Raw genomic sequence first — 17,176 nt, 5'->3', positions numbered from 1 at the left:
TTTCGTTTTGATGAGGGTCGTTAGAAAAATTGATGTCGATTTGGTAATCGTCATTACTCTAAGTGTTCGGACACCCTTTTTTATAGCAAAAATAATTATTTTTCGTGACTCTAAATTTTCGGACACACGAGTTTTCGTCCATAATACATTATCTAAGTGTTGTGTTTATCGGATGAGTATATATGGTTTAGATACAGTAATACCTCACTAAGACCCGCATATATGCATAATAATCACGAAATTAGATTTTAACATTTTGACTTATTATTTTACACAAATATACAGTATCGATAACAGTATATAGATTTGTTAAAAAAATGAAAGTTTAAAAGTTATTGTCACGTAATCGTTCATAGTTTATGGACGACACATACTTACTAACAATGTTCATTACTCTTAAATTACCAGTGTGTAGCCTATCATTCGATGTCTCGTCATGCGCGTATTGCCAAGGTGACGAGTTTTGCATTTACTACCATTTTCTCGTGTCGCGCATAGGACAAGTCCGTCCCTCCCTATTTATGTCGGTTTCTCTGCATAATGTAGGATAAAATATTCAACAACACCATATCAGTTTCTAGTCCAATTTAATGTCTGAATTAACTAATATTTCAGTTATACAAATACGTTGTAATTGCTACATGATTGTGTCTTTTCCATCTGTCCACCTCTAGGTCTAAACGCTAACTGCCTATTTCCCTCTAACATTTGCCCCGTGAAACTCAGTTATGAATCCGATTGGTCAGTCTTCTAAATAAGCTGATTGGCTAGATTACTAAGAATCTCATTGGTCGGTCTATGCTTTGCTTGACCAATACAAACATACCCGGCCTTGTGTCAACTATACTATTCTTTAATCTCTCCCTCATCGATAAGCTTATTTGAACATATGTGCACTTTGTGACTGTCATGTTTACTGGCCCTTTTGATAAAATGTTCAATATTTCTTACATGAGGTAACCCCACATATTCCACCTACATTTCTAACCATAATGTGACATTATAGAGGTCATTGTTGGCAGCAATACTGTTTTGTTCATGAAGCATGATTATCATGAACATGACTGTTTTAAAATGCGGAGGGTTTCTTATTAGGTCTTTTCGTAATTAAGAAGTTGTCTCCCATTCGGGTAGGTATCACGAGTATCCCGTGTAAAACGCGGTCCGTCTAATATGCATATGCGAATATGACCCATATCCGCGGATTGATCTAAAAGTGCGGATATGGACGAATACAGGCAATATCGACCCTTTGTCTGCAATGTTTAATAAAAACAAACACAATATGGGTTAAATTTGTTAGTATTGTCTCAAAATATAACAATTTAATAGACATTATCATTTTTCCAACTCTTATTTCATATCCGCGAACATGACGAAGTGCCACAAGATTGTTTTAGGGCTACACACCACAAACAATATAACCAGCCGACACCACATATATTTTGTTGTATAAGTTTACATAATGTTTATATAATATACTGAATGTATTATTATTCTTGATGTCGTCTCAAAACTTTAGTATTTAGATATACAATATGCTTTAGAAAATATTAAAATATTTTTGGGCCGATTATCGCCAGACCACAAGTAATTAATGATGTTACTTTTCCCTGGTTATAATTTTATTTATATGAAAATGTTTATTTAAATATATTCAATTTATGAATGCAGTAAATATTGTCTGAAATGTCACTGTTTCAAGTGGCATTTTTCATTTGAAAATAAATGATGATTTCAAATGCGCGATTATGATAAAATCGACGAATGTGGTTTATCCAATAAAGGATCTATATTTGTACTGCTATAATAACTTTATGCAAGGTAAAAATATATTATATTTGATTGTTACTATTTATTTAATGCTTTCCGGTGGTTATTGAGAAATATAAGCGAATGGAAACTGATAATTTCAATGTTTCAAACAGTGAAAATTAACAGTGAAAAATATCGATAATTTTACTTTTTACTGTGAAATGACGACATTTTTTTGACGAAATGACGTCATTATCCCACCGAAAATCTTTAGTTAAACTCTTAAACAATATGTCCCGATTTTCGTAATTCCGTCTATACAGAGTTGTCGTTCGTGCGGGTAGGTATAGCTACTTCCGGTGTTAAGGAAACAATGGGGAAATACTACTGGTCCATCGTCAAATGCCTTAATTTTAGCGGTATAAAAGGTACATTTTCAACAAAAGAATCATTACATAAATTGCCTAAAGACTCATTACAAGAAAAGCTTGGATGACAGCAATTAGCCCGAAAAATGGTTTCCAACGGCGTATACCAAGTCTGTTCCGACCACTTTCGAGACAGAATCGGTCCAAACTTTGTTGACCGAAACAAAATTCCTGAAATTTTCCTCAGCGCAAGTAGTAACAAACATGAAAGAAAGCAGTGTATATAAAGACAGCCACTTCCAGAAAATATCTCTGTCACCTCTGCCATATATTTCCATTCGTAAGTACCAGACAGGTAGCATGTTTTGTAGTCATAATCCAAATTGTCCACATCATGTTCATATAACCATTATAGTTGCAATGTCATTGAAAGCAATGCATGTCACTGCGAAGGCCCGCGAAATTTAGTAATTAAAGATGATTACTTTTCTGTCTTTTAAGATGAACCCGTACTTTTTAAAAAGTCGCTTAACTAAGTTCTTCCTTACATACGGAAGCACGTGCATGTTAACAATTATATTGCACTATAATTATACATATATATAACAGATACATACAATTTTCTTTATAAATCGTCAGAAATCGACATTCAGGATTTCTGTACAGTTAAAATCCCCTGAACAAATGATGACTCGACAGTCTCTTTCCGTAAATATTTATAAAAATATGTTATGCCTGACGGCTTGACTTGCTTCTAATGAATATATTAGGCACCAAAGGGTGGTTTGTTTTTTATTGTAAACTGAAATTAGTTCACAAAACGAAATGTTGTTGCAGAAAGTCACTCAAATGTTATTTTTGTCCGAATTGTATCAAGCCTGAATAACTGTAATCGAATTACCGCGTACTTGTAAGAAGATCGCTCAATATCGGCCTAAGTCGGGTGAGTTTCGTAACCCAGAACATTCAAAACATGCCTATTGAAATGCTCAATCATCCATCATCATATCTTATTTTAAATCATTGATATAACTGTCATTGATGAAACTCAGCACATTTGCCAGATGAAATTTGTATATTGTTGATGGAATGAGTTCCATAGTTTTTGTACTCAAGCAGGAAAGCCATATTTGGTCCTAATTGATTTTCGCCTAAGCACTATAAGGGTCCTACGAAATCATTTTGTTATCTTAGTGCACGGCTGGGTTACCGTTTGAAAATCTTACCCATTTATTGAATGTTGGTCGGTCATATAGCAGCAATATTTTTGTCGCACAATATCATTTTGTACTTGAAATATTGTCTTCCATTGTCGATTGGACCTTCCTATAGGCGATTGTTGTGTTTCACGAAGGTTGCTAAATAATCGGGGTCGTTTTAATGCTTTTTACGGCTTGTAAAGAACTTCGATAAAAGGCAAGTTTGACACTGATCTATAGTTTATTAGTTTGTTCGGTCAAGACCGGGCTTGTTTTCAGCAAAGGACTAATACGTTAAAATGAAACACATACGAACGCTAAATTAAATGATGTATTGATTATTTGAGGCAAGTATTAGTGACTGTTCGTCCTGGAAATGTGTCTCGTTTGGCGATTTCTGAAGAAGCGTTTATATATTCTGCTCTGATTATTGTGACAAATGGATCACTTTTGTTGTCACAGATGACAGAGAATGTTTTGGGATTTATGGATGCTAAATGTTGTTCTCATATCCTGTTTTATGTGGTCGATTTGATTTTGAAAAAGATGTTAAAACCATGTGCCAATTCTTGAGATATTTGATCGGAACTGTATTAGATGACGTCCTTCGATTGTTCTTTTTATAACTATTATATTGTGGCTTCACTCAGTAACTTATTTCCCAATGTATATATGTTATTTGTTTATCGTATGATCGATATGACGGGGTGTGTCTTGTGCCACTTTTGTTCTAGCTTTCGTCGGTGGTGGTTTGAATCACTAGAGCTCAGCAAACCAGTCACATCTTGGTCGCCGTACTATGGTCTTAGTCCGATATGGTGTATGCTGAGTGACAATATATCACGCCTGTGTGTACAATTGCATCTATATCTGAATACAATGTTTGATAACTTTGTTAATGCCATTATAATACATCCTGTTTAAATGAGTGAATGTTAAAATATTAGTGTTTGTTTTTCTGAATTACAGCTACTTTCTTACAATCGGTGGCTTGGAAATGGTTGCTTTAAATGTCACAGCAAAATAATAATGAGATATCTCCCAAAGTAGTGTCTGATATTTCAGGATCTGTTAATTTGATATCATGCGTATTTAGTAAATACTAAGGCAACATAATTATTCGTCTATGTTATGATCTTGACGCACCGATAATAGACAATAATTCAGTGTACCTTGTTGCACTTAGACAAATAATGGAACAAGATATGTACCATTACATTTCGGCTTCATGTGTTGATGATTGTCCGGTTCTTGCATGACGTGTACTTTGGTACGCCAAATGTCTACGACTATTGAACAATTTAACGTTCTCACGACATTGAGAATAACACTCGACCAAATATACTATTATTATACGATTGCTTGCTACGTTATCAGTTTTACGAATGTTTTGTCAAGTAAGGCTTTTCGGGGCGTCATTTATTGGATCTTATTATAGAATTCTTTCATTCTCTGCGTTTTCTCGTAGACTTTGCTTTAAGGACACCGTCTGCACATGAATTGCTTTGAAGTTTCAGATGGTTTAAGTACACGATAGTCTGTGGGAAGATGTTTGTTTCCCCATCATTTCAAGTGAAAGCAATGATATAAAAGTATGTGTTATTAGTTATTTGTACGTCCGTGTGATTTAAACATTTTTATTTGTTTAAAAACCTTATCATAAACTGTTGTTCCTCTCATTTTATGATGTACATCGAATAAATGGCGGTAAGGCACATGTTTTATACTTTTGAAAGCAAGATACTCAGATCAAGAAGTTATGGGTAATTTTGCACTCTTGTTTACTTACATAGGTCTTGTAACACTTTGACGAATTGTTCTCCAAGATTATGATTTACCCATAGATTTTGCTAAATCCATCGCCAAAAGCCAGCCCATAAACTTTCGTGCAGCGTGTTGAAGCATAAAAGCGATATTCATAAACAAAACAAATTAATTATGTTCAATATATTTGTGTGCAATAAATAATTAATACAGTGGACTTCATGGTAAGCAATTATACGGATATACAAGCCAAACTGCCTTGTTTTAAGAACACTGTCATTTGAAATTGTACATGGTTGATTCAACCACTTGTATTACCCACTTATTACATCATTCATGATTACAAAAGATTTAAAATGACAGAAACAGGAAAACAATTTTGATTTCTTGAAACAATGACCATTCGTATTGGCTTAATCTTATGATTATTGAAAACTTAAATATCTGCTTTATTACAATAACAGTACAAAGCGCTGGTGGTAAAAAAGATTAAGATATTCACATCTGGAATACTTACATTGTTAGCTTTGGTTTCTAAAGGAAAATATATCTATACGATGAGTAAAGCTCAGGCTGTGTCAATAGAAGAAAAACCCTTAAGAGAATTATAAAGTCTTGGGTTACACAGTTATGTTACAAACTTCGAGATGTGTTAAATTTAATGTTAACATTAAATGTTAATGATCCGACTATAAAACAGTAAAAAAGTTATTTAACACCGCAATGGTCGTGATTACATTCAACCTACCTCAATGAAACGAAGATTCAAAATAGTTACCATTTATTAAATAGTGATGCGTGGGCGATATAATGATCGTGTCTCCAAAAATTAAAACTGTATTGCCCTGGTGTTCTTTGGTTTCAGTTAGTTGTTAAATGGTTATTAAAATATCATTTATTTTTTGTTTAATTGCCGTTTTGATTGTGTTTAAATTGTGTTGCAATTTTATTAATGTGTGTGCACTCTGGGAAAAGAATGAAGCTTGAGGCTTTATAATACCTTTTTACATCCCCTTTCAATATGTTTAGATGCGGTGAACACACGTTTATTTATTTTAATCGCTTTTGTTCTGCGAATTTGTTGATAGTAGTTGTGCTTTTGTGCTGTAGCATATTGTCTTGTAATAGGTAACGTACCATAACTATCCTCGTCCTGATCATAAGATTGGTCTCTAACGTCTCTAAGTGGTGTTAATGGATTAACACATTTTTTTACCAGTTAGTTGTGTAGCTCTTATTCACCTCCGTTCATTTACATTTCACAAATACATTACACTAGGTATTGTTTGTTAACAAATATATGAGTAAGTAAATGATAATGCTATTTTAACAATGTATTGCAATTGCTTGACATATTAAGGTGCTCTATTTTAAGTATATACAATACATGCATACAGAACTGTTCATTTCAATCACACATGACATAATAGGATCAAACAAGAAGTTTGGACATACGCCAAATATGAATCTTAAAACAATGAAGACAATAACATTCTATAAGATATTTAAATCTAATGACACCATTTTCGATACGAGTATACTTTGATTTCGAATAGGTTTACACTATATCAGCTACAAAGTTCCTTTTCTTGACATTTGAAATTGGGTTGAATTCCCAAAGATTATTTATAGCCCTCATATTGAGGGTAATAGCCCCCTCTCTTTTGTTAGAGTATATCTGTGTTGTTTCCCCTTTTATATGTTAAGAATATTGATATCACCAATGTTTGAACCCCCAATCACATTATGTGATTTAAGAAAGTTCAGGATAGTTTTTCACATGTTGTGAGACTAGCAATTCAACATGATTTACATAAATACAATCACAGAACGTTATGTAATATATGTAACATGTATAATATAATGAGTGCATACAGAGAAGTCGCGAACAATGGTACCATCATTACACCTTTGACTTTAGCCAACGTGTGAGCCTTCCTCATTACTCCAGCCAGATGCGACCGCTATACTTCATGTCCTTGAGGAAGATCCATACCTTTGGTTTTAGAATAGATGGCGAGCAATTTCATTATTGATGACAATGAGACTATGGCTTAAAATGGTGGCGATGTCCATGGTCCGAACGCTGTCAGCTCCATGATTGATTGGGCGATTGAAAACCATGGCGGCAATCCGGCGTCTTTTGACGCTCATGCAGCCATTTGCACAGGTATACATTTTTATAATCAGTATATAAAGTATATGTTTGTAAACTTTGTAAAAAGTGCGTGTCATATAGGCTGATTGTTCATGGTTAACTTTTTTTTCTGACTTTCAAACATGCATTTTGCCCAAAAATTAAATAACAATATCAATTGCTAACATATTTGTAAGTATAAATATCTTAAACATACGTATTCATCAATGTATGCTTTTCTGTTTCAGGTCAAAACAAAACCGGTTCGCGTTAGGCTACTTAATGTGATGAGTTATGACTGGGCAGCACTATCGAGTACCTTATGCAGATACCAGGTTGGTAACTTAACGCAAGCTACTGCTATCAAAATTGATTCGCAAATATGAACGTATGGGTGCTTATAATAATTTTAATATTTCGTATATATGTGTTAAATTAGTTTTTAATTGTGTTCGCTATAACTGAAATTTAAATGAAATGAAATTAATCAAGTTAAATTCAGTAACTTTACATAAATAACACAATAAATATAATAAATACAATTTTCAAGACCAAACAAGCAACTGAAATATATATATATATATAAATAAATCGATATCTATTTCGGAGATCAATTCTAAGCCATATTATCTTCTTTTTTTGTAACAAACTATACACTGTATGGAATTGGTTTTTTTTTTGGTACAGAAAGAAACAAATGTGTATATTCGTAAGCAGGCAGAACCAGCACTTCAAGTTCTCTGCAGAAAAATGAGCCAGGAATCGTTAAACTAAGGGCATCATATGACGCTGTACATAGGACTGCGTGCATTTTAAAGGACCCCGCGGGTGATGCTACTAGACCAGATGTTGTGCCCGCGGCCAACATAAGCCCAGCAAGAAAGGCCTATTTATATAAGTCTGTTCGACCGTACGTTCGACCCGCGTACCAGGACTCAATATGCCCAGCATCTGACGCAGATGTGTGAACCAACAAACACGCCGTTGGCTGACACCAAGTACACCAGCAGCAAGTTAACTAGTTGTCTGGTGTATTCAAACAAACGGCCCTTTTTAGAGCCACCCTATTTTTCTTACGGATTTGTAGCTCACCTATTTCAAGCTATTGCATTCAAACTTGGTACACTTACTCACTATCATGAGGGGACTGGGAAGGCAAAGTTAGATAACTGGTGCTGGCATTTTGACAGAATTATGTGCCCTTTTTATGCTTAGAAAATTGATCATTTGGTTAAGTTTTGTGTTTAGGTCCACTTTATTCCTAAAGCAATTGCGTCCATACTTGCAACACTTACTAACTTTCATATGGGGACTGTGCAGGCAAAGTTATATAACTCTGAATGGCGTTTTGATAAAATAATTGCCCCTTTATACTTAGAAAATTGCACAATTCGTTTACGTTTCTGTTTTGGTCCACTTTACTCCTAAAGTATCATAGCTATTGCTTTCAGACTTGGAACACTCGCTAACTATCATAAGAGGACTGTAAAGGACAAGATGCATATCTCTGATTGGCATTTTGACGGAATCATGGCCCTTGTTTGACTTAATTACTTTGAATATTTGTAAATTTTTGTGTTTAGATCCAATGTTCTTCTAAAGTATCAAGGCTATTGCTTTCAAACTTCAAATACTTTCATACTATCATGAGGGTACTGTACCTGGTAGGTTGAATTTGACCTTGACCTTTGAATGACCTCGACTCTCAAGGTCAAATGAATAAATTTTGCTAAAATTGCCATTACTTCTTTATTTATGATCAGATTTGATTCATACCTTGACATTACAACACTTACCTGACATACCACAATATACTCCACCCAAACCATCCCCAACCCCCCCCCCCCCCGAAGAATCCCCCCTCCAAAAAAAGTATTTCCATTTTTTCTTATTTTTGAAAGATCATCTAATAAATTACCACACCCTCACACTATACCCCCTCTCAACCCCCGACCCTCCCCCGACCCCACCCCCCCCAAAAAAAAAAAAATTAAATAAAATAAAATGATATTTTTTTGAAACATGATTAAAAAAACACAAATATTTATTTTTATTATTTTATTTTTGAAAGACCGTCAACCATCCCACCCAAAAATCCACCCCGATTTGTTTTTCTTATTTTTGGAAGAAAATGTAATAAAGGAAAACACCCCCACACTATACACCCCTCTCCACCCCAACCCCTCCCTCCTTTTTGATTGAAGTATTTAGATAGGTCCCTTCACCTTTGAAAAGAAAAATAGACGAGAGGTCTGCACCCGCTAGGCGGTGCTCTTCTGTTTTTTTATAGTCACATTCAAACTTATAAGATTGCATAGTATTGGCCCCAACTTGTAACAATTGAACTTTATCCCCTATACTTGTTTTTGTTACTTCATTGCTACGCAACAATATTTATTATGATAACACAATGAATGAAACAACATAGTTGACCTATGTAATGGCCTATATGATTAATCAATATTTAAATACTTTGTGTTTGCAAAACCAGAATTAAAATACAATGCGTGATATTTTCTTGATTCGTCGCAAATGATTTCAACGTTAATCATAAAAATTGGATGTAACATGACGTCACACAATGCCTATTACTTGTGTGTCTCTCAGCCGATATAAATTATTATTTTAAGCAATTTACTCGAATATAAAATCGCTTTAACAATCAGCTAAAAACCGAAAATGTGAAAAATTGTCATTAAGGCATGTTTGTCACGACGCGGCTTATATACATTTCACAGGTAAATGATGCGGTTCGAGGACTACACACGTCAATAACAATGACTAGTTATACAGCTATGACATCCTTTTTTATAAACGCTTGCATAACGGCAATTCGAAAACAGTAATACATCTTAAGTATCTAAATGCTTTTTTTACCAATCTTTTAGAATATAATTATTTATAAAATAGCATTTTTCGTAATGAAAACGGCATGCCTCCTTTCATTAAAAGCATATTATATTTTCGAAAAATTAAACTGCAACTATCATTATATATACACTCGGGTAAAGAAGTTGACCACCGTTTTGCACACTTGTTTATTTCCGTGATTCTTGCTAAAGTGATCTTCACTATGTCTTGTTTCCCATAGTTTTAGCACAAGGCGTTTCCAGAAAGCCAGTAATTGTCATTATATTGAAGTGTATTGAACTGATACAAGTTGCTTTGCTGACACGAAACAAATACATTCCTTTCAAGGATGTATGCGCAATATGTATTCATCTATTCGGACTTATTTCACGAAGCATTGCAGACATATTTATAAACCACAACGTCTTGTCCAAAGAATCATGTCAATTTTATGTTAAAATGATTGATCAAACCTATTGAATTGCCCACTCTAATTGCATAATTCTAGAAAAAAAAAACGATTTTGAATAATATAAACTTCAGAGCGAACAAACGCTATTAAAAACATTTCATTTATTTTGTTTTAAGACAAAGAATATTTACAAAATCTTAGAATGGATTTGTTAATACTAACCGAAAAATACAAATCTACCTTATACTAACAGATGATAAGCATTTTGATTGTAGAAAAACATTTAATATAACATTAAACACTATTTCATGCATAAATATATTCTATAAATAGTAGCTCAATATGCACGTTGAGCTAAAGTCCAATGATAAACACATGAGTAAGGTGCCCAGTCTTGATATACTAAAAAATCTAATTATAGTTTCTTAGTCAGATATTTCAATATACGATGTGTGAAGCTTAAGCTGTGTCAACAGGAAAAAACGCGATGTCTTATATACAGGACAATCATATTGGCTTAAAAACGGGACAAGATTTTAAATCGATGACCATACAGTACAGAACTATGCAACGAACAAAAACATGTCAAACTGTCAATATTAGTTCTTAATTCGGTTTTCTTAAAAATAAATAGTTTAATCATTAAAAGCAATACAGATTATAATAAACGGAATCGGGTTTTATGAGATGTATTTAATTGAATCTTTTCATGTAAATAAACGCAATGTACATGATTCGGATACGTGTATTCTAAATGTGGCGATGCTATTTTGAAGTGTTTTGCCTAGGTCTGCTCTGATTTAAAACACACATTGAAAATTTAATTGTTATTAATATGAAATATATTATCTTAAATTGTTGTTTGATTTGTGCAACAATTACATTGGGTTAGATTGTATTTAATGTGGGACAGAAGAAGCTTGAAGTTTACATCCACAGTACACTATTTTTTAAACACAAAACATACAGAAATAAAATAAAACGAAAGAAACAAAAGTTGAGAACGTTTTAGTAATTGGACAAATCAAATCATTTTATATATTAAAAGGTAATAACACAATTTACGATAAGATATGTTCATTTGTATACAAATTGGTTGACCATTGCCCAGTTGGGCATATTCCTTTTTGACGTTCTGTATTTGCTAGAATGAACTTTGCTAAGCAAACTTATTCTTCGGCCCCCTTATTGAGAGTTATATTTCCTGATTCTTGCGAATGTTTTTTTTTATTTCCATGATAGGAATATTTACATCAGTAATGTGTGTACGCCGAATAAAACCAATAACATTATTTACAATTCACTTACATTGCAATCCCATGATTATATGTAATATATTTAAAGTATCTATACTTCATATACTAGTAAACGGATAAATCATGCCACTCCAGGCCTAGAAATGTCCATTACATTAAGTAATTAGTTCTACAAATACGACACTTATTTTATCAACCATTGCAGTGCGGCAATAAAAAACACCAACTATGCACGAAGGAACCATATAACAATAACACACCGTAACTCTTTTAAACTTAATAATCGGAAAACGATGAGCCAAAGCAAGGTAAGGAAGGTAAGAACTTAGAAATAATTTATATCTGACATAGAAAGACCAAAAAAAACGTTAAGTTACGATAAATCGTTTAAGTCAAAATTTTACGATATCGTTATCTCAAAGAAATACTGAAATCAATGGTGGACACTTAGTTCATAGAGCGTATGCAAAAATTTGAAATAATATGAACTCGGCGCCTGAAAACGTGTTTTCCCTTTCAAATAAATGTTTCCAATATTTTTTAATTTTTATTGTGTTTGTTTCCTTTCTTGGAATATAAGCAATATTTTACAAAGATCTAAAAGAATAACTTAAATTTCAATTTGCATTTGTTTTTAATTGAAAAAAGATTTACCAAGATTACATGATAAAAGTATTACAGGGAAATTTAAAATGTAATAGCGCATAAAAGGATAAAAATGACACTATTGTTTCGTGCATTATGTGTACCTTTCCATCTATCTACGAACATCGGAACTTCTTTAAACTAAGAAACTTATACTTAAAACTTAAAACTTATATTAAGAAGCGACATGACAGCGTTTTCTGCATTGTATTGTATGAATAAAATTATGAACTAATGCATAAGGAATATAAATATATACTTCCTATCCCATTAAGCTTATTTTAAAAATGTTAAACTGTTCGTTACCTTCAACCTTGAACAGTAAGTGTAAAATGTTGCATTATTTACTGAATCATTTAATGGTATGTCAGACGGCATTTATTATTCCAATTATATTTAATACTGGTAATGATGCTTATGGTGTGTCATTGGCGTCGCTCTGGAGAGCGGCGACTAGTATGTAATGCATTTTTTTTCGCTTATGGGAGGAGAAGTTATTTAACGGATCAATGTATATATTATTTTTTTTAAGAATATCTTGCATAGTGGTGCTTTTTTGTGTAAATTAGTGAACATAAGTTCTGCATTTGTGCCTATTACATTTATTACAACATGTATTGCCAATAATGCAAAGCTAATTGTTTTAATTAATAACTGATCCACAACTGATCACAGGGGAAATATCACAGGGACTGGGCAAATACGTGAAATTTTCTGGTTTTGTATAAAAACAAAACATAATCAAAATATATTAATTTTGTGGTTTTTCTGATTAATTTTCCTTATTTAGTGGAGAATCAATGTAGTACGATATTTGACGACCCATCGCGCAAGCATGTTTATTGGAAGGCGTAGTTGTACGAAAACGTACTATGTATTAGTTTATTTATAGACATATAATAACGATCGCTATACACAACTTCACCAAATAGCAGTACATAAATGATGTCAGCCGGAATAGCTCAGTTGGGAGAGCGTTAGACTGAAGTTGTTTACGCAACAATCATCTAAAGGCCCCCGGTTCAATCCCGGGTTCCGGCTAAAACGAAACAGTTCGGCGGCTGACAATTTTTTTCAGTCAAGTTAATAAATATAATAAAGCTTTATTTTATGTAGACATTTTAAAATCCATTTTACTACAATTGGACATGTTTATTAAAATTAATGGATGCCACGTGTTGACAACGTTAATTAAAATTTCTTACATCACTTAAATATCTTATAAAAAATACACGTGTTTTTATATTAACAAATAAATGCAAATAACACACCTATTATCCATGTATTTTTATGGTTGTCTATCATAGGCCCTAATTACTATCCCTACCACATATAGAGCGCGAAGCGCGACACGTATTATTAATTGTAACAATGAGTTGCGATAAAGGAAGCAGCCGCTTATCAAGGAGGAGCTGTGTCCCAGCAACCCGTTTCCCTAGAGTCAAACACTCCTCAGAGTTTTTTTAAGAACCACATATACAGCGCGAAGCGCGACACGTATTACCATCCAGGTGGTATGGTCCCTTTAGCAATGTCCGACCATTACGTCCATAGTTATCTTCCGTAGAATTTGAGAAATTTTGAAATCTTTGTTCGAAGTCCAAAATTTTCATCCTATTGTTCCTAAACTTGCACAGTTTTTTTATCAATAAGGACCCAACCAAAACTCTCTATATGAGCAATATCGGACCATAAGTCCAGAATTATGTCTCTTTGAATTTAAAAATGAAAGTGAAAAACTGCATGGTTAGGTGATTATGTAAAAAAAAAATCATCAGATTCTTTCCAAACTTACAGTGTCTTCATATCAATGAGCATTTTTACCTCATTAAAAATGAGAAACATCGGGACAATAAGTCCAGATTTTTTTCCCATTAAATTTGACAAAATAAACAATTTCCACTTGTTTTAAAGATTTAACAACTTTCGTCTGAATCTTTCCAAACTTGTTAAGTGTTTGTATATCAGTATTACTCGAACTCTATTGAAAATGATGAATATCGGAGCAATAAATCTATTATGATCTTTTACTGAATTTCAAAGTATTGTGAAATGCAGCTTCTTTATGCAATTTACAGTTTTCATTCATTTTTTTTCAAACTTTTACAGTGTTTTCATATCAATAAGTACTCAACCCCTATCGTAAATGAGCAACGTAAGAATAAGTTCGGAATCATCTCCCCTTGAAGTTTAGAAAAATATGAAATTACGCTTACAAGATGAAGCATATTTTTTAAAACCTACACAGTTCTGTTGCATTAATGAAAACTGCACACGGATGCCAGTAAAAAAAAGGAGACCAATGTAAATAAAATGAACTATGAAATATTTGGGGGTTACAACACAAAATCATAGATAATGGTTATTTGGGGGTTATAACACAACATCATAAATAATGGTTGTTTGGGGGTTATAACACAAAATTATAGATAATGGTTATACCAGTATCTTTTTCTATTTTGTTTAAAATAATCGGCCAATATATTAATATTTACAGTAGAAAAAAAAATCGTTCCAAAGTTATTTCATTGAGTGCCTTTTACACTGAAATTCCCGACGCCCTTTGATGCTTTGCATCAATACTTATCTTGTTTCTTATTGCAATATATATATTGTACAATTGTGCACTCTTACATAATTAAAAAATGGTAGTAAAAGTACCATGTTTATTTGTGTGTGGTTTTGACTGAATGGTTTCTGCAGACACTGCATGATTTCGCGGTATCTCAATTCGTCTAAAGTGTTTTCAAGAACCACTACTGTCCCTCGGATTACTTTATCAAGACTATGCACAAAACGCTATAAGTGTATTGTTGTCACCAATGTTGGTTTTGATGCTAGGCTTTTCAGGATTGCTATTGTGTTTTCAAAGATGCGGCTTTTCCTTGCGTCTTTTGTGTGATCAATCTCATTAGATTCGTTTCGTTTTCTCACTGAATTTGTAGTCAGATACAGATAAAGAACCATTGAACATGTTCGCGAGAGCCGTTTATTTATATAATGGGTGTATTAATGTCAATCTCGCAATATTTCAATCTTAACGCAATCGCGTTTGCTTTCTTTTATTGTGTACGTGTATTTAAACGCGTAACAGCTCACAAAGGAAAATGCGTTTTCAGTGTATATATCACTTTGAATTGTCAACAAAAAACTTATATGACTTTTGTATTAGGGAAACAAGTGATTGTCAATACACACTAATTATAATTTAATGGTATACGTTATATAAATTAGAACATGTAAATGCTCCATGCATACATGCCGAATTACAAAACGAGCGGTTTCCTCCGCGTGCAATTATGAACATATGCTATCCAAACTATCGCTATTCATGTTTATTTAAATATTCTTGTGAGAATAATTATTTGTTAAACAAATTGTTCTTCAATTTAATTTTCATTAAGGACCAATTATATGGGTTTTTTTTCGCCGCTCCCTTGGTGCAAAAAGGTACAATGTGAAATTAACAATCTAATGCACATGATACCTTTTTGCACCAATAGGGCGATTTATTGTTTGCTTCCCGTTTCAATCAGCTTCTAAATGAAACGTTCAGCTATCAGATTAATTTTTAAGCCATTCGTGTCAAGAAAAGACGAAACATTTGTCATGAAGACTAGATGGCTGCAATATCGAGCGATTGTATTTCTCGCTGGATAAAGTCGTACGTCTCAGATATTGCTTTACTGGCAAACAAAAAGCGCTGTTCAGCATATCAATATTGGCACGGTTTGCTCAGGATACGGAACAATCCAGCAGTGAACGTGTTGCGTTCGATGTATATATCGGATGACAGTGGATCGTGATTGATTTTTGTGATCTGATAGGAATAAAATTATATTGATTTGTTCAGGAAAGCTGTGGGTGTTGCTGCCATTTGGACGCGTTCGAAGTTATGAACGCTTTATAGTTCACGAATATGTTTGTAGATCATAGCGGAAGTTACATTGTTTGATCTGCATGAAGGAGATTTATGAACGTTTCACGTATTTGTTTATTTTAATATTCTGGTGTGATAACGTTAATGTATCTTGCGTTTTAAAGTTTTCTTATTTATATATCGATTTAGAATCGTATGATGAGTCATTACGTTATTTAATTGTCTAGTCATGCCAGTGTCAGTTGTACGAGACAAATAAACAAGCAACTGCTCTTGATGGCATATATTTACACGTATAAAATAAATTGTCAACACAATATCAAATAGTATATCATTACCTACAATGAGAACGAACGGATCATTTTTCCGACGATGTCTTCTTGTGCTAGTTGTCGTGACAATCCGACCGACTTCCGGATTCAAGGGTAGGAATCTCACTATTGGCGGGATATTTCCCATGTCCGGCAGCTGGGCCGGGGGTCAAGGATGTTTGCCTGCGGTTCAAATGGCTCTGGAGGATGTGAACAAGCGAACCGACCTCTTAACAGACTATATGCTTCACATGGATTATAACGACAGCCAGGTATGTGCGCGTTAGTTCTTGCTCTGTCATGCAACACATTTATAATATGTGTATCTATTAGATATTTATAACATTAGATATATATAACATAAAATCGTTTATGCAACCGACTACCTCAACTTTTAAAGCAAAATATCCATCGAACTTTTGAAAAGGTCACTCTTAAAGTTAATTTAAATTACAAATTCATGTTATTGTATACTTGAGCTGCACGGTTCCTTATATACAGAGTTAAACAGAAGACAGGAAGTTAAACGGTCCGTCACTAAAAACTGTATCTTTTGTTTGCAAAAACACAATAAGCACAGTCAAATTGTATTAAAATAA

General features: G+C 33.4%; 1 long non-coding RNA gene and 1 other non-coding gene across 2 annotated transcripts in view; both read left to right on the top strand.

The window, feature by feature from the left end:
• LOC127838190 (uncharacterized) overlaps positions 1-17,176 on the top strand; it is a 451,449-nt gene that overhangs the window by 393,045 nt on the left and 41,228 nt on the right. The window lies entirely within an intron of this gene.
• Positions 13,338-13,427, top strand: Trnaf-gaa (transfer RNA phenylalanine (anticodon GAA)). The gene is given in 2 exon segments: positions 13,338-13,374; positions 13,392-13,427. It is a non-coding gene; the product is annotated as a tRNA-Phe (tRNA).

The sequence above is a fragment of the Dreissena polymorpha genome, chromosome 7, assembly GCF_020536995.1.
Source record: "Dreissena polymorpha isolate Duluth1 chromosome 7, UMN_Dpol_1.0, whole genome shotgun sequence".
Lineage (NCBI taxonomy): Eukaryota > Metazoa > Mollusca > Bivalvia > Myida > Dreissenidae > Dreissena > Dreissena polymorpha.
The sequence above is the reverse complement of the archived record's forward strand: the minus strand, read 5'-3'. Positions and strand labels throughout refer to the sequence as shown.